Source organism: Pleuronectes platessa, chromosome 7 (genome assembly GCF_947347685.1).
Source record: "Pleuronectes platessa chromosome 7, fPlePla1.1, whole genome shotgun sequence".
In the NCBI taxonomy this organism is placed as follows: Eukaryota; Metazoa; Chordata; class Actinopteri; order Pleuronectiformes; family Pleuronectidae; genus Pleuronectes; species Pleuronectes platessa.
Window position 1 is genome coordinate 8,401,356 of NC_070632.1, and position 19,655 is coordinate 8,421,010.

Below are 19,655 nucleotides of genomic sequence, written 5' to 3' on the forward strand. Positions count from 1 at the left end.
TCATACAAAGGCCGCAAGTCCACTCCTTTTACAATGTTAAACCAAACCAACCTGATCAAATTGAACCAAGACATATACCTTGGTTCAGACTTTCAGGTGTGAATATACCCTTCAACGATCCTATGTGTATATCCTGCCATTAAGCCGTTTACATAAAGAAACAATTCTATACTGTGCTGCTGCTGTTTACAAAAGCTGTAGTCAAAGCCCCTGAGTCGACTGAGGTTTAACTACACTTGGGGACAAAGTCAGTCTGTGTTCTGTTGGGAAGGGGACCTTTCAGTAGGAGGTGACTCATTTTTAAAGTCGGCGTGTCTTACCTGTGAGACGAGTAACATTGAGATGAGGTGTCGTGGTTCCATTCATCCAGGGAGAGGCAGCAAAGAGAGAAAAGAGAACCAAGGTTAGTGACCAGGCCCAATCGACAGAGCAGAAGAGTGTCAAGTCATTTCTTTATCCTCGTATTCATGGCCGACTAGATCCCATCAAGTCACAAATGGCGACAAAGTGATTAAAAACGACACACACACACACGTCAGCCTCAGAAAGGGAGTCGCCTGGCTTTACTGTGGATTTACACACTGTATTACAACTCTGCCAATCATTGGACTTCACTCTCAGCAGTTTGAGGCCTCATCTTCTCTCTCGCTCGCTCTCCAATCTCAGCTCTGACAGTCCCTCAACTCCCACAGAGCACCCCTCTTCCAAACACTCACACACACACACACACACACACACACACGCAAAAATGCATGCACACACACACACCAAAATAAAGACCCGGCTGTTTACCGAGCCAGAAAATCCCGAACGGAATCACATTTTGCCTTTCAAAGAGCGTTTGAAGTTCCCGCACAGATGTTGCTGTCTTTTTCTTTTTTTATTGATTTTTATTTCATGTAAGAGATTTCCCCCCTTTGCTCTTTCCCCCCACCTCGCTCTGCACAGTGTGACACTCTTTCACTCCAACCTCCCCCCCGTCGAACATTCCCCCATCCCTCCATCTCTGTCCCCATGATCACAGGGAGAAAGTTTCATCCGGCAGAGAAGCATCTTTTGAAAAGTTGTCTCAGCAGTGGGGAGAGAGAAGGGGAATCAGATGTGGAGACTGAAAGGCAGATGTTTAGTTATCGCAGGTTTGCAAACACACACACGGTGGCGACCAGAGCAACTTCGCATTCCTGTGCTTAACAATAACTTGACAGTACGATGGAACCTCACTGCATCCTGAGAACATCAGTCTCACTTTTGTTGTTTCGTCTACAGATGTTCCAAAAACCACTGTTCCCTTCCCAATTCCAATACCTGGACTTTATGCATTTAAAAAACAACCAACAACTTATACCTATAAGATATTGTAACAGCTGTATACGACTAACTAAGAGACATTTGTTATCATTGTTCTATGGCCTATTTCCAATGTTGCCATTGAATACACGACTGCCAACCCTGGAAACTGAAGCCCCTTGAACGGTTCATGTTGTCGTTTTACTTGTGACACTTTCCAGGGTGAAATATTTCCTCTTTCCTGACAGGTTAGTTAGACTACCAGAAATCAATTATTCTTCACACCTCTAAAAACAGGACTTGCCAGTGGCAGTACGTTCCAAAAGCTGTTTTGGAGCATCGAAGAAGTGACGTTCAGGAAAGGGTCTTTAGAGTTTTATCTGGGTGAAGCTTACATACATTGCAGACAAGGTCTTAGATCAGTAGATACTAGATACTACATTTGCATATATCCATATACCCGCGATTTTCTGCTACTTCAAAAGCTCTTTTGATGCTTGTATCAGACCATATGTAGTTTTGTCAACCAGTGTCCATCACCCAGCACCATTACAATGTCTTTGTACCTGACTGGTATGACAGTAAAGATCTTGATTCTGTGCTCATCCACATCATTCACAGTCAGACAACAGCCACAGTCAGTGCAGAGCCTCTCATTGCTGTGGAAACTGTGTGCAGACACAATATGACACGTCCAGTCCAATAAACCAACAGGATACTGTACTATGTATACAGATTTCACAGGTTGGCTTACATTACAATCAATTACATCAAAGTCTGTGAGATCGCTAGATGCCTGTGACGTCATGATCATTTAATTTGAGTCGTGTTGTAACACTGCCAGATCTGATCTCCTTACTGAGTCCCATTGTTTTACTGAAGACAGAAATGACTAATGAACCCTTTCAAAACTAGGGTTACAAAATGCATTTCAAGATTTATAGTTGAATAAAACACAAACAAGTACCAGAATTGTTCCCTGGCCCGGAGCAACGTCAGAAAACTCCGTCACTGTTAAATCAACTCATTCTGAAGAAATGAGAGGCCTTGAATTGGTAGATCAGGGTATTTACAAAAAAACAATAGTTCAAACTACAGAATAACTTTAAAATCACATTATAGCAATCAACTTTTTTAAGGCCACAGATAAAACACTTTGAAGTACTGAGACTTCCAATGTGGCACAAAGCCACACCTGACTGATATCCTCTAATACGAAGGTCAGCCAAGTCGCCCTTAAAAACTGTTTTAAGATATATACAATTACCTTTCCTATAAAAACCTTTAGCCGTTGCGGGGGCTTGTCTTGAAAGCCAGGCAGCGAGAGCGATCCTGTCAGAGGGTTTACGACCTAAACAACCGGCAGCCTCTTGAGCTGTCACGCTCAGGACCAGAGTACAACACCGGTCCACTCGTAGGTTAACCGTGTAGTGTCACACCGTTAAATTCAATTGGTTTTTACGACCTTTCCTATCCGTCCCCAAGGGCAGGCCTGGAGAGGAGGGCTCTGACAGACACCACGGTGAAACAGAGGGGAGAGGAGCGAGGGATTGAACGAGTGGCGGAGGGAAGGTGAGTGGGAGAAATGTGGAAGGAGGATGATGACTGAAGAGGATGAGTGGCAGAGGCAAAAACAGAAAAAGAGAAGGCAGAAAAATACCAAAAAGAAAACCTTCCCAGCAGAGAGAAAAGAGAAGCACTCATCCTCCTCGACGAGAATGATGCGTGTTGTGATTCGGGCTGAGTAAAATGAGGCCAGCTTTGATTACGCCTCTCTCCTCTGTTAAAATGGATCTCTGCGTCACATGCATATAATATTCGGCGGAGCGATGCAGGAACGTGGGCCGCTGCACGCCGCACACAGAAGAACAAAGGCGCCGGTTGAAAGCTTCCTGCAGGAGCTAATTGCAATATTAGAGGCACTGGCCAGGGGAAGAAGAGGAGAATAACACCACTACTAATTAAGAGAAGAGAGGCATCCGCTGATAGAACAGTGGGGAAGGAGAAAGACAGAAGAGAGAGAGAGACGGAACAGAGGAGAAAACCAAAGGAGTCTCATGCGGAGGGCGGGAGGAACAGACTGAGAAGACGCACAGAGGAGCCACGGCCGGAATGTTAAAAGTGTCTATAAAATGCATACGTGTGAGTTTGTAATAGCCGAGCGTGCGTTTTTGTCTGCGTGTGTGTGTGTATGTGTTCATGATAGACTATAATCTAAATGAGTCTTGTATCTTTAGAGATTAATCCAACCCTGGCCTCGGACGTCACACTCTAATCCACAAGCATCGCTCTGCAGCTGGTTCCTGAACCACGAGCCACCACTGATGATACGGTGCAAACAGTCGGCTCACGTGTGGGGACATTATGGGATGCACGTCATAAGCAGTCATGAACCACAGTTAAAGGTCCAGTGTGGTTTAGAAGATTTAGGTGAAAGGGATCTATTGGCAGAAATTGAATATGAAATAATCCTGGTGATGTTTTCACCAATGGGATTCCTCTAAGTTGTACCAATCGTTGTTATCTTTACCCTAGAATGAGTGCTTTATATTTAAATACTTATATTTAAATCAGGAGCGGGTCCTCACTGTGGAGGCCACCATGTTTTTTTTTCCAGTAGCCCAGACTGGACAAACAAAACACCTTTTGAGTTTTTATAACAACTGAAGCTACCACAGGTTATCTTTCATATTTGGAAGGGAAGCATGAGGTGAGGGGTGTTAAGCTGCAACATGCAACATCACCACCAGACGTCACTAAATTCTACACACTGAACCTTTAAGCAGACTGGTTCTGTGCTTTTTTGGGAAATATAACTCCCTGAATTCTCCACAAACACAGTTTCATGGAGGGAGATCACAGAGCATGTCCAGTTTGAATCCGAGCAGGTGTCTGCACTTGAGACAAGTATCTCATGTGACCTTTGATTACCAGTCGTACATATAACAACAGCAGCAGAACACTAACAGGAGTGCATCAGGAAGCCGAGCAGAGACTAAGGAAAGCACCGGAGTGGAAAACGGCTCTTATTCCCCGACAATTTCTCTTTGTTTGCCTCTCTCCATTGAAACAACATGCGGCCACCCTTGACACTGTAATGAAGCTCCTTGGGTTCCTTGAAAAAGAAACTGTTGCGTGCTTTGATTTCTGAAAGCCTCCTTTCTCATCCTGCCCTTCACTTCCTCCGTCCTTGTTTCCATGTGCCTGTTTTCTCCTCTTTCTCCTTTCCGCCTCGCTTTTCTCCTTGTCCCCACCAATCACCTTCGATCACCTCATCCCCCTCCCCCTCTGGGACCAATCTGCTGGTCCCGGCTGCCTCTGAGCCGTGTGCTGTGCATCGCGTGCTACAGTGTGCTGTCACAGGGCAGGTCAGAGGCTGGCACTTGTCCAGTCCATACAATCAGACAGGCTGTTTGCTCTGACCTGACCAGACCCCCTCACATGCAAAACAGGGGGAAAAGGGAAAACACGACCGAAACCCATATGTTACAGGCTTTTAGATGTACATACATTACATACACAACCACTGCAGAGAGGAGGGAGCATGTGGATCATTAAAAACTCCAAATTCATTTGTTTCTATCAGCAAATGACAGTAAATGTGAGAAAAGTGCAGCCCAGATGTGTGCTGGGACATGGGGTCCAATAATAGCTGTGAGTGTGTGTGTGTGTGTGTGTGTGTGTGTGTGTGTGTGTGTGTGTGTGTGTGTGTGTGTGTGCAGCTCTACTGCTGTTCCACCTGAGATGAGCCACCTGATCTGAATCACAAGCGTCTGATTTGCTGAGAGTGGGGCTCAGGTGCATCCCACCGAACTGAGAAGAACACCGCAGGGACTCGGGATTCCCTGGCCAGCCGAACACAACACGCACACACACAAACACACTCTCTCTCACACACACACACACATGCAGGGACTCTAAAAGGAAGAGGCGGTCTTATATAGGAGCGGTGTATGAATCAATCCCAGAGTGTCCCCTCTCCATCTGTACCCACCAGGTAGTACGTGCGTCTTCCTCCTACCTTTCCTTTGTCTCACGTCAAAAGACAATACTAATACTGAATCATAGAAACATAATAAGTAGAAACATTTTGAAGATGTTGTGGGTTCTCAAATTAAAATGTGTTTCTTTGATTCGATTTAATACAATTATATTTAGGTTACTGATGAATAATGACGTCAATTGCAGCTTTAAAACTATTTCATTTAATTTTCTTCTTGAAGATTTATATTGTTTACAGCATTGTCCTTACCACTTGAATTTTGTGCATTTAATTACAAGTTAGCGCAGGACATTAGATAAGGACTGACACTTGCTCTGCTTCAGTTCAGTTCGGCCTCTCTCACCACCATTTATCAAAGCTGTCATCAGGTGACACTTGAATGTAAAAGGAGTTGAGTTCACATGAACACAATGCACAGATTTATTTCTGGACCACACGCAGACACACACGATATAAAAACCACGACAATCCCTTCTCACTAATCATTTTTCTATGACCTCACACACTCTCTCTGCTGAGGCACAAACCTCTTCCATCTTCAACCCTTTCTTCTTCTTATTTGAGCTCATTTCTTTGAGCTCAAACACACAGTTTTTTTCCCTCTCGCTCCCTCCCCACCCTCCTCTACATCTAATTCACTTTCTCCTCCACCTTCTCCTGTTCCGTCAATCCCTCGTTTATGTTTTCCCTCAGAGGAGAGAAAGTGTGCATGATTAGTTTTTATGGATAACGCGATAGCAACGTCTCTAAACACAGAATCATTCCCCTGAACTCCGTGGAAGTGTGATGCTCCCTGCTTAGAGTCAGGCTTAACGCTTGATGGCCGTAATGCAGAATTGATTTGTACAGGCAACATTATCGTCACTGTTTATTCTGGGGCTTCACGCTCGATGCGTTCTTCTGCGAAACGAGTTTTCTGTACTTTTTTTTTTTCCGGGCTGAGACAAGTTGTTCTCAAACTCGATTAGAGGAGCTGACATCCATGTAACCTCACGGAGACAAATCCTTGGAAGTAAGTCTTGTATTTGCGATGAGCAGAAAATGACACGTCTCCTCGGAAATTCAACTATGGCGAATGCAAAAGGCATTTCAGTGTTTCACCATCGGGCGGCTTCACGCTCACACTGCACAGGGGGAGAAGCTTTTTTGACTTATCCAGTACGAAATCTATCGACCTAGGCAGAAAAACGGAGGGTGCCTCAAAAAATAAAAACTCAACGCATATGCACTGGCTGCAGTTTTCCATCTGTAAAATAACATTTAGAAGCAGGAGATTTGCACAACACAAGCACTTTTTTTCTGTCGATACACAGCTGCCTCATCGCTATACCCAAAATATATCTATATTATAATCTGGATTTTCATCACAGTGGCACAACGCCTGAGCTTCAGTCAGAGCCCTCATCTAAAATTAGGCCTCTAGTTTCTCAGTCATACAGTAGCAGTGTGTGAATGACTGAATGTGTGTGTGTGTGTGTGTGTGTGTGTGTTTGACAGGTTCCATTAGGACTCTGAGAGCTGGACTAATTGGCAATAATGGGTTTGTGTGCGTTTTTTGGGGAGGGAGGGGCTGGTGAAGGGGCTTGTGTTTGGCAACTTCTCTGAAGACGACTCCACGGAAGGTTCTCATTAACACTGCTGTTCGGTGTCCTTTAGAAAGAGCAGTGTGTGTGTGTGTGTGTGTGTGTGTGTGTGTGTGTGTGTGGCGGCTGCATATTAACTATAAGCATGCACAGCTGAAAAGTAATTTGTTTGCACTTCTCCCGCTATGTCAGCTTTCCTGCTCCTTGTGAAAGATCGCAGAGTGAATAAGGAAATCATGCAGCATGAGGGAAACGAGTGACAACACAGGAGCTCACAGAGCTCATTTCACCTGTTCACAAACACACAACACAGACACACACACAAACACACACACACACAAAGAGTCACTGAGCCAGCACCGTTCTCAGTCAATCTCTCTAATCTCTCTAATTGAAGAAGGCTTTCATTTGTTTTTCAGGCGTAGTATCCAGCGTTTTAGACAAATGAGCAAGTAGGCGAGAAATGGAATTTCTTGTCTTTTTAATCAATGATAGAAAGCTATTGCATCTTTTCAATTTCTGAACACAAAGTATGACTGGTGAAGAAAGACGAGATGAGGTTAGTGTATATTTAAACATTATTTCAGCTGGATTGTTTCCACTTTAAAAATAAATAAGTAAATCTCTAGGGGCTTGGTGTGCGTTTCTGGCTTGTGTGTGTGTGATTGGGGGGGGGTGTTAGGGAGCAGTGACTCGCACTAATGTAAATTACACCTACCAGCTCCCTTCCATCCACATGCAGACCGGATAACTCATGCTTTGTCAAGCTGGAAATTTCCCATTAATTCCACACAAACGCACACAATCCATGAAGGCTTTTTCCCCCACTAAGCATTATATTCATTACGTTTAGTTTGGGAGGGCCGCCGCCCCCCCCCCACCTTCTAATCGATTGAATTGAGGCTACTACGAACAGTGCTTTCTAATTTGACTGAGTAAGTGGGTGACAAATAGTCCAGCCAGAAATCATTGAGCGGAATTATGTATACATAGGGAGGGGGGGGTGGGGGGGCGGTGATGCAAATGACTGTATACACTGACGAGGCACGAAGGCAGACTCTCTCTAAGCCACGCAAACACAACGCTAAACCAAATCAGTATCTCAACAAATCCTCTATTTAATCATGTGTGCTTTGCGTGAGGACAATCTAATAACACAAGAGGACAATCCTGTCCCTTATATACATTATTGATGTAATGTATAATCCAGTACAGCGTCACCCGGCTTCCCAACCTGCAGTGCAACCGAAACAGAAGTGACACAAAGACAAGAGTGTAATTACATTTCTACTTTTGTCATTAATGAAACACGAGTGTGTGTTTTGCTGGTGGACACACGAGACTTGTCTCCATTCATGGGTCACGTCCTTCATCGCCTGCGTTCAGAGACAGATTGAGTCACAGCGGCGCCACGACACTGTTCCAATTCCAAGGCGCCTCAAACTGCGGCCGACAAATGTGTTCTTCCAACCCCGAGTGACGGAGACTCCACCGGGTGGATCCTACCCGGGGGGCCAGCCTATCCCAGGGTTCATTGCTGTAGGGCTAAACCGTAAAAATGGCCGACCAATTTTGAGACACACACGTAGTCCTGAAAAATGCCCTGTAATACCTGTAGGAGCCACATTTAGGTTTATTTATAGGGGATGAGGTGTACACATGTCAATGAGCCAATAAGAACGCTGCATGCTTGTACCAACATCCAATAAAGCCAACGATTGGCAGCTACATTATGGTGAGAGACGGGGCCTCATGCGCCGTTAAACTTTGAGAGCATTGACTTTAGTGGGCGTCAAATGTCAGATTTTAAAATGTCTGACAGATCAATATTTGCATAAAGCCACAGACCGGCAACACAATGGATTTCAGGAAACACTCGAGCGTGTATGGAATAAACGTTAGAGCAGCGTTCAACAAGAAAGGACCACAGTCATCTTCCTCTCAGTGTTCAAGTCCTTCATACTTTACAGAGACTCCACCACCAGAGTGTCCTCATCCCAGATTACTGAGAATGACACTTTAACTGGGCCTGGAGTACGTATTGTTTAACAAGCAGAAACATCAGCCCATTGGTACATGGTTGTTTTATGGAATTTGTGATAAAGCTGTTGTCTGGTGACATTAAGGTTCAATTCCACAACAATGACAGAGGTGTTGAAACACAGTAATGAAGTTACACGAACTCTGAGGTAAATAGGTTTATTCTTTTAATGTCAAAACTGCAAAAAAAAAAAAAAAAAAAGTATTGATTTTTGTTGTGTGCTATGTGTCATTGTCTGTCTGTTAAAACTGATTCGCTTAAATTAGTATCACAAGAAGTATCAAAGGAACCAGTATCAAAGTGGGACCATCATAATCTGCACCCAGTGACTTGAAGATTAAGCAAAATCATCCTCCTCAGTCAAAGTGTGAAAAGCATGAAATCCAGTTGATATATAAAAAAACTGCAGTTTTCCGTTAGAATAAATAAAGCTCTAGTTTGTAGCTACTCGTGATTTTACTGATAAATCTAATATAATGAAGAGGATATATAATTCAAACTAAGTGACAATAAGGACGATAGAGAGAGTAGTAAGAAGATATAAAGGATTAAAACTGCATTATTCCCACACACCAAACTCCAGCCATCTCCTTGACTTCCTCCATATCTCTGAAGATGTGGTAAACAAACTGTGTCCGTGTGGCCACTGGTCTGCCACCAGTCTGATGAGCTAGTGCTGATGTTGTGGTTCAGGACAAAAACAAACCCGCAGGAGTTCACTGGAGCAGACAGAGGTATTGTCAGACCTCCACACTTTCACACAAACCAACACACAACCAGGAAATGTGTGAAACTCCACAAAATGCTGGAGGCAGAAAAACAAACTGGTGCAAAGAAACACACACAATGGTGGAAAAAAAAGTTTCTCTACTTTCTGCAGACAATGTAGTGGAGTGTGTGTGTGTGTGTGTGTGTGTAGAGAGAGAGAGCAAGCAGGAGAGAGAGAGAGAGAAAGGGGATTAGAAGGGTGAGGACCCAGTGTGATTCCAGCTACATCTCTTGAAGAGGGACTAATCAGCACATCATTCTTTAGATTGCCCCCTGCCCTCCTATCGGCACTAATGCCCCCTACACACACACACACGTGCACACACCAGCTTCTACACACACCTGCTAATACACAAAAACACATACAAAGGGTAACTGCTGTTTCCTGCCCCTTGCTAATAGAGAAATAGACCTCTGTTTGCTGACATTAACCCTCAGCTTGGAGGATTGCTCTCAGAGTAAACACACACACAGACACACACACACACACACACAGACACACACACAGACACACACACTAAAGAGAGCGGGGGCTGATGTGAGCTCTCGAGAAAGGAAGCCGAGGGAGAAGAAGCGATGACAATAAAAGGTTTCTCTGCTTTGACTCAGCCCCTGTGGTGATATTCAATAATCCAACTGTAAAATGAGAATGAGAGCGGCAAAAAAATACTTTAATGACAAATTCCAGTGAGGTGTCTGTTGAGAGATGAGGATACAGCAGCAGCAGAAAGGGAAAATCGATAGTTAAGGGAAAATTTACATTGAAAGAGCAATCAACTATGACTGTGCCTTCTCATATGGAGTCTGCATGTTCTCTGCATAGGTTCTCTCAAGGTTCTCTGGCTGACAGTGGATCAGTGACGCCCTGTCCAAGGTGTACTGCACCGCCCGCCAAATACCAGCTCCCCCCTCCCTCCACCCTTTAAAGGATAAGCGATATTTATAATGTCTTGTGTGAGTTTACAGTTCCAAAGCAGCATGTTCCCCACAGAGGATTTAATTGACATATACAAATATCATGAGTGGTGGTAATAACCGAGACCAAAACAGTGGCCCCCTGCAGTGGCAGCTTTTAAAGTGTTGTATTTCCCTCCAGGAGTCAACAGCCCTGGTTAAAAATCAAATGTTAATACTTAGCCTTAAAAATCTCTCAAATTGAGCTTTTACTGTTGAGAGGACTCAACACTTGGTAGTTTCTGGCTGTCAGGAATCAGCTGCTGCTGTACGGAGCCTTTTCAATTCCCTCCCAGGATGAACACTTCCCCACACAATCAGACAGGGTTCTCTCTTCCAGCCCACCCTCCTTACCCCCTGCTGCCACTAAAATAACAGAGAAAATATAGTTATGGATTTTTCAATCCACTATGCCATCAAACAATACAATAACACTGAGGCTACACAGTTACTGACGTGACGCAGCGAGGTAACACACCTTGTGTTTTTCACACGGCTCTAATGTTGAGCTCGAGGAAACATAACACCTAAAGTTCTATACCATACAAACAGCTGACGTGTGTGTGTGTGTGTGTGTGTGTGTGTGTGTGTCTGTACACTAAGTTACCTTCATTTATCGTAAATTTTTTTCGCTTTTTTCGCTTTTTTACTTTGAGAACACGGCGCCATCAGGCAGATGTTATCCATACAGGCCCTGTTGTCATTGAGCAAACAGCCCAACAATCCCCCTCATTACTCACTGTGTGATCATAAGCGACAACACTGACACCACACTGACAAATTACAGATTCATTCCTTTTCTTGTCTTTTTGCGCTTTCCCTTTTTTTCTTTTTGGTTTCTTGTTAAAGTTACATTGAAAAGTGACGACTGACACAGCAACAGCTGGTGACACTAATGATCGGTGCAGTGTGTGTGTGTGTGTGCGTGTGTGTGTGTTTGTGTGTTTGTTTGGCAGAATCCCTCATTCAAACATCTTACACTTCTCCAGTCATATTTATTTGCCATTCCTCCCCATCATTCCCCCATGCACTTCTCCCTTTGTTTCTCCTCTCTTTTCAATGACCATCATTCTGTGAACTGAGAGAGAGAGAGAGAGAGAGAGAGAGAGAGAGAGAGAGAGAGAATCGTTCCCCCGGCTTCCGAGACGGCAACACAAAAAAGCCAAGCCACAACAAGCCAGCTAGCTGCTTCACAGAGTTTCCAACAGACTCGGTCTAAAGGCCTCAATAATGAGCCCCATTCAACATAGCCAGGGGATGTGAGGATGAGAGGCTGGTAGCTAGAAAGTAAAGAGTGGGGATGTAATGAGAATGAGAGGGTATGAGAGAGCGCTGTTGGGTTTGCAGCCCAATTTAGTTTTGAAAATGAGGGTTGATTCCCCCGATCGGCTGCTGTACGGACTTTAAAAGGCTCTTTGGAAGCTCTGATCACAGTGTGGTCCTGCAGTGAGTCCTCCTGCCCACGATTAAAACACTGACCATCGGTGAGTGGAAGTCTGAGTCGAACGTAAAGGCAACAGGAAAAAGATAATATATTGGAAAACAGCAACGTCACACTCGTACACAAGAGTGGACATGTAGGCATGCATGACTACACACACATACACACAAATGTGAGGCTCTCCTAAAATAAAGCTAGGTCAAGCGACAGACCGGAGCTCCGCAGCAACCTCTCAGCTCAATAAATGCATCCACACGGTCGGAGCAAAAGCCAGGTCAGCCAGTAAGAGGACCGGTTTTCCAAGTAGGATGGAGACAATGGATGCTGGGGTCAATGGGTTTACCTGGCAGGGGGGTTAGAGAGGTGAGGCGAGGATCTGCAGAGTGGTGAACATGACGAGAAGATGGAGGAGAGGCAGGAAGGAGGAGATGCAAGGAGACGAGAGGGGAAACAACATCAGATATTTACTCCACGGCAGACTTGAGCACAGACTTGAGCACAGACTGCCATAACATATAAAACACATCCCTTCAAAGAGAATCGGAAAAGATGTGGAGACGGCAGGGTATTTAGAGGCCAATTAAACCTGTTGCACATGTTCGGGATGTGTGCATGTGCGTATGCTATGGGGCCAAAGTGGAGAAGGAGAGGAGGAGGCAAGAGCTCAGCTAATGGGGCATCGAGAGACTCCGACGGAGGAAGAGGGAGGAAGGAGCGAGGAAGGGGGAAAACTTCCTCCCATCAATTATTAAATAATGGAAGTGAATTCCACACAATGAGGAATGCAGACGAGAGCTGCTCATCCTCGACCGGAGTGGACTTAATTAACGATTCTCATTTTGTTTTTCTCTTCTTCAGTCGTGTAATGTTACAGCTTCAACATCCCCCCCCCCCCAAATAAAAAAGTCTTCACAGTCTGAAGGAAAACAACAAACAGCAGCAGAGCAACACAGACAAATGTGACAAAATAAAAGCTGACTAATTCAAATGTATCTCCGGCGCTGCGGCGACAACAAACATAACAGCCAGGACATTGTCGCCCAACTTTGTGTGACACTGTTTTCTTCTGTTGCTTCCCCTGCTCTCCCCTGTCAGCGAGGCAACACTAAATGGGAAAGGACACACAATCACATCCACACAAACCATCGGGGTGTTTAATTTGATCCTGCAGCGCCAGAGTCATGACTGCAAAGACGACAAAAGGAGAGAGGGGGTGAAGAAGGGAGATTGGGAACGAGCTTGTAAGAAAATAGGGAATTCTAATTTAAAAAATAAATAAATAAAAAAATCACAGTTACAAATGAGATCCCCGCAAGAGGAGAAGGTTTTCAGCAACCCTTTAAAGCCTCTGCTAAAAATACGACACCTATTTCTGCACAGGGAGAGAAATAACTAACCCGTCTAACTCTTCTCCTCCATCACCCACGGTGGGGGGGGGGGGGGGGGCAACATGTGCCAGTCAAATGGGGAAATGGGGTCAAGCATCTCCCCTGTAACATAGTGGGGGAGTGGTGAGTGGTAGTGAGAGAAGCCGCATCTGCAGCGAGAACAATCACAAAATGGAAAGGTTGTGAAAATAACGGCAAATTCAAAAAGCACTAAGTAGAGGGCGAACCTTCAATTTAATCAACCAGCACCAACATGCACACACTCACAAATATCAGTTCCCCTAAAAATGGCAGATTTTTTTCATCGAGGTCCATGATTTATTCTCTGGGAAGTCGGTGGAAATGTCAAAAAATGCCTCACAATGCTAAAGAAAGTTTAACAGGTTCTGTCTTTGCCCAATTCCCATCCTGCCACTATATTTCATGGAAATCCATTATGTCGTTTTTGAGTTATACTGATGACAAACAGGACAGTGGTGACAGCAAAACCTCCTTAGTGGAGGTAATAATCGAATAATCTAGAAGAAATCTCTGTCTGTTCATCGTCTGTTGGCTCAAAATGCTCGAGAACCGTACGTGTTATTGATTTCACACTTGTTGTTCAATCTTAACAAACATGGAATAAACTGAACTCTGAATAACCAGGTGAACAGCTCCTTGTGCAGCAGCGGTGGTGCAGCTTCAGGGTTCTGCAGCCGGTCTCCACTTGACGCGGCTCAACTACTGCAGGTCACTTTTACAGTTACAGAAAGAACGGGCACTAGTAGCCTATATCATGAAGCTGGAATGAATTGGCATCTATTTCATCGCCAAACTTGCAATAAAACTGATCAGTGCATTCATGAGCTTCCTTCCACCCGTGGGTAAACAATGCAATAAGCAGATTGAAATCTGAAAAAGTCCTTTCACCTCAGAGTTGAAGGTGAAGTAGCAGCAAGAGAGTCAGAGGAGGCATTTCTGTGCACTGGGTCTCCATGAGGAGACAAACAACAGTGGTGGGTTTTCACATGTGGCGATGCACGGCCATTTGGATGTGCACAAGCCTACACCCACACACACCATCATCATCATCATGTGTGCAGCATGCTACAGGTAATTTATCCCACAAGTGAACAAAATCACATTGAAAGAACTCTCATTCATCTCTGTGGACGTGTGTAGGAGCGAGCGCAGAGCAACAGAGGGCAGATGACAGTGTCCCTCGTCAGACCCTTCACGGGGCACGAGGACTGCTTAATGCAGTCACTGGTCGCTGCCGTGGCGGAGCACTCCGTCTCTCCGCCCCTCTGTTCCCTCCATCCCTCGCTCCTGCCATCATTATCGGTGCCACCAGGTACCAATGATGCGGGGAGAGCCGCCGAGTGGTCCCCACATCCCACACCTACTGCCAGAGAGTGAGAGAGAGAGAGCAGAACCGACAGCGAGGGAGGACGTGGAGAAGAGGAAAGCACCACAGAGAGAGAGAGAAAGAGAGAGAGAGAGAGAGAGCAGAACCGACAGCGAGGGAGGACGTGGAGAAGAGGAAAGCACCACAGAGAGAGAGAGAAAGAGAGAGAGAGAGAGAGAGCAGAACCGACAGCGAGGGAGGACGTGGAGAAGAGGAAAGCACCACAGAGAGAGAGAGAGAGAGAGAGAGAGAGAGAGGCTGTTAGTGTCGAGGGCTGCGAGTGAGAGAACAGCACAAACAGGTGAAAAGAGGGAGGACGTGGAGAAGAGGAAAGCACCACAGAGAGAGAGAGAGAGAGAGAGAGAGAGAGAGAGAGAGAGAGAGAGAGAGAGAGAGCGGCTGTTAGAGAGATAGACAGGTGAAAAGAGGGAGACGGAGGGGGAGAAAAAGAGGAATAAAGTGAAGGAAGAGGCAGAGAAGACAGTCGTTGCGGTACTGACGTGTAATAAACTGCATGAAGGAGCCTTCAGGGAAACGTTCTTCTGGAGCTCAACACACGTCATCTTCGAGAAGACAGACACTCGCATTCGATGTGACGCACACACAAACACACACAAAGACACACTGTGAACTCTGTGTGACTCATAACCTCATTCATATTCATGGGAATTCAAACACCAGCAGAATGTCCTGATAAACAAAACTTTGGGGAAGTCAGAGCGATTGATTAACGACGTCTGGGTCGCAGACGGTTCGGGTGCAGCAGCAGATGACGCCGGAGCAATGCATTCTGGGTTTTCAGTGGCATGCGTCTGGTGTTGTCAATCAAGACGGTTACCTGGTGTAAACTGAGCTGATGCAGAATCAAATATCTGGACTAACTTCCCAGCCTTTTGTTAATTGGAGATATTTAGCAGTGGGGACTCAAGGACGTAATGGGCTTTGCTACGATAATCTATTGTCACCAGTGGAAGGCTCCTCCAGCAGCTCTGCCTTCACACCATCAGAATATCAGATATTAAATACTGAGACTTTCCTGGAGGTCGAACACTGAATGATTCACCGGCTCAATGGTGGATGTGCTGATGAGGCCACGCTGGGATCAAGGACGAGTAAAGAGCGACACTCAAACTTTCTCAGGAAAGGGAAAGAAGGAATCCGTAGTTAAAAGAAGTTAAGGAGGATTTTTTTTATGGTTAATTAATAAAAGGCCATTTTGCACCTCATTAACAGCCTTTATGGCAACATTTGGGGAAATGGGAAACAGCTTTTTCTCTCTCATGCTCGGAGCTTCACTACCGTGGTTAATATGAAGCTAATTAGCACATTTTACCTTGTTTGTTTACACTATCATTAACAATCCTTTTGTTTAATTCAATTATTAATCTCATAATCTCTAAAGCACCATGAAGGATTTGTGCCTCAACACATTGGTTGGATTAAGAATTTACTAACTAACTGACTAACCCTTCTCCAAAGGATATTAGTTTCAATCTGCAATATGATGATATACAGAATATAATGCGATGATAGAAATATGTCAACCTTCTCATATTATGCTGATCATGTCTTGTTGCTCTCTCAGGTTCTTCCACATGGCAGTGATGGCACAGATGCATCCTGGGAACTGCATGAAGGCATCACAAACAGGGAGAGTGAACGTGAAGCAGAACATGGTAACTCAGAACGACCTCGACCAGTCGGGGCGAAATGAGGAGCTTGCACCTTGAAGACAGATTTACTTTGCAGTCCAGAAAACTGTGCTTTCATAATTTCCCTGCACGTCAGCCCTCAAACACCACTGACATATTTAGGTACACGCTCAAAGAGGCAATCTAGAAGAGTTCAGTCCATTCGGTTACACCTGCAGTAGCCGGTTGTAACAGCAACATGGTTTATTACCACAGGTCACAGGTTTCTGGAGGCAGCCAAACTAAATATTACCATTTTAATAAAGAAGCCAGACAGTAATTGGCCTTTTCCATCATTCCTTGAGCAACCGGGATCTGATTTAATGCTGCACACAGCAGTGAGAGGAGTTGGTTCCATGGCTGAGGAGTCAGAGGTGTGCAGCCGGTCGCCTGCAGCACTTTATCTAACAGCTCACCGCTGCTGCTGCTCCGTCTTGTTCCTGAACTCCCTGCGATACTTTAAACTGATTTATATTTCCTAAATTCAGGCTCTATATATTTGTTTGTATCCTTTCTTTCAATTATAATAATTAGGTTTATGGTTTAACTGTGAAATATCGAGCCTCAATTCCCTTTCTTTGTCATAAGAGATTGATTATAACACGAAAGAGTTCAGGGTCAACAGATGTGCACCAGGTCGAAATCCATTCGTCTTCCCTTTGACAAAACAGCAAGTGGAGGGGGAGGAGCCTGTGGAGAGGCAGAGTGACGGAGAGCTGGGAGTCCGACACTTTGAATTGAGCATAAAGAATATAAATCAATTTTAAAATGACTCAATCTCAACCAGTGTCATCCCTGCAGCAAATGATTCCCTCTGTGCTCCTCCGGTGTTTTAAGCACTGTACTGCAGAGGTGAACTATTTGTTGCTTTCTCTCTCATTATCCCTCTCGTCAACCCATCTCGCTCTCTCGCCCACTCCAACTCTTTCTCTCTCTCTCTCTCCCCCTCTCCCCTCTATTCTGTCCCCCCCACGGACCATCCATTAAAAATCAGCGGGGCGTTCGAGCAGGAGGAAAATCGATGCCTCAGACATTCTCCTTAAACACAAGCGATTTTCAGATCCACTTTAAGCGCCGGAGTTTTGGAGACAATTTCATTGATGACTTGGGCACAGTGTGATTTCGGCTGCTGGATGAAAGCGGCGAGAGGAGCTCACACGCTGACGGGGGGAATGACCTTCGTGCAGGCGGCTGCTGCAGGATGCATAAATGGAAAATAAGGACAGAGGTAGAGGTGAGAGAAAGAGAGGAAGGGAGGCAAAGATGGAAGAACATCACAAAACGACTGGGTTGAGGGGTTTTCCTTTTTCTTTTCTCTTTTGGCGAGAAAGCTCCTCTCCTCTGTCACTACCCTTCTCTTCTCCCACTTTCTCCCACTCTTCTCCTCCTCCCAGCCTATTTTTCGGAGATTACAGCACAATGCATCTGCCAGTGGAGACAGCAGCAACACGATGCTATGACCCAAATACAGCAGTGTGGTGTTATGATTGGCTAAGAGATGGAGCAGGGGTGGTGGTGGGGGGGGGGGAGAGAGTGGTGCAGCACATCCTCAGCAGCACCTTCAAAATTCAAACATTTATATAAGCAAGACCCTTTCTCTCCCTCCATTCATCGATCTCTCCATCTGTCCCCCCCACTGCCTCCACCATCTCTCCTGTCACTCATCCGTTACTCCTCGGTCGTCCCACTTCTTCTCTTTCACTCTCCATCTTCTGTCGTTCCCCGTTCCCGTCTTTCCTCCTCCAACGTCTCTCCGCAGTGGCTTCCCTCGGAAACGAGGAGAACGAGAGTACAGCGAAGGAGAGAGAGAGAGAGACGGGAATAAAATATGAAGGAAGGAGAGAAGGACGGAGGGAGAGAAAAAGCAACGCATAGTCATTCGTTTCTTGATCAAAGCAACGGCGTAATAATTCTGTGGTACTGCAATCGCAATCCGGCAAAGGCACACATGGCGCCGGCGCTCTCATTTACGACTCCATATTCAACTTGGAATTCCTCTCATCATGCCGGCCTCCATCATCGCCTCATTAAGACAACGAGCTGACTCTCCATCTCGGCTTCTCCGTGGTGGTATTTAAGCAGTGGATGAGCCGAGTCCTCTGGGGATTGATGTCCATAAATGTCAAAGTTTTCAAAGAGAGAACTGGCTCCTCACACACTGTACACTGTCTCTCTTTCAGTATAAACCCCCCCCTGGTGTCTATACATAGTGTGCTCATGTGTGTATAAGTCTTTAAATGCCTCGCTCAAGTCTACCTCTGGTGCGCCTGGATTCAAGCCAGACTCCTTGGAAGGAGAGAAACTGCCCCTCAGAGCCTTTTAACACTTTTTTACTTGGACAAAATGTTTTCAGCTCAATTCTGGACACCTAGTGCACATATCATGCAGAGTTTAATGTGTAGATATGGGTAGTTTGATATTTTTGATAATTCGTAATCCATGAATGTAATATTGATATTAAAAAAAGTATGAAATCCTACGGATGTGAGTACCTGAAGGCAGCAGGCCTTCTCTGCTCCACCAGGTTCTCACACCGTCTCCATCAATAACTTATATACCTTTGCATCCTGATTGGTAAAAGCAACATTCTGCTTGTTCTGCTGAATACAATAGAGCAGTGGTTCCCAAACTTTTTACAGTCTCGTACCCCTTCAGACATTCTATCTCCAGCTACCCCCCCCCCCCCATGCACGTATACAGCCTATAACACTTGAAACTTTGAAATTGTCAGGGATTTCAGGACTTATAATAATCGTAGATGACAAAATAATGTCATCTACGAAATTCTTAAGGATCAATTAATCGATTGTCGATTAATTATGCCCATCCCTAGTTTTGACTAACGGTCACTAACCTACCTGTAACTTTTTTTGGCAGTGTAATTATTTTGCTGAATATGGGTATTTTTGGCAATGCGAGTTGGCTATTCAGACTATTTAATATTGCGCGATTATTTATAGCTCAGTTTGAAAATGTAATGGGCTTTTTCACTTTGAAAATGCAGATAAAATGTTCTCCCCACGTACCCCCTGAACCACTTCGCGTACCCCTTGGGGTACATGTACCCCAGTTTGGGAACCGAGGCAATAGAGGCAATGTGAATAATGCAACA

At 45.0% G+C, this 19,655-nt stretch overlaps 1 protein-coding gene across 1 annotated transcript in view; it reads right to left on the reverse strand.

Annotated features, from left to right (window-relative positions):
• Positions 1 to 19,655, reverse strand: part of LOC128444491 (serine/threonine-protein kinase BRSK2) — a 164,468-nt gene that overhangs the window by 88,168 nt on the left and 56,645 nt on the right. The window lies entirely within an intron of this gene.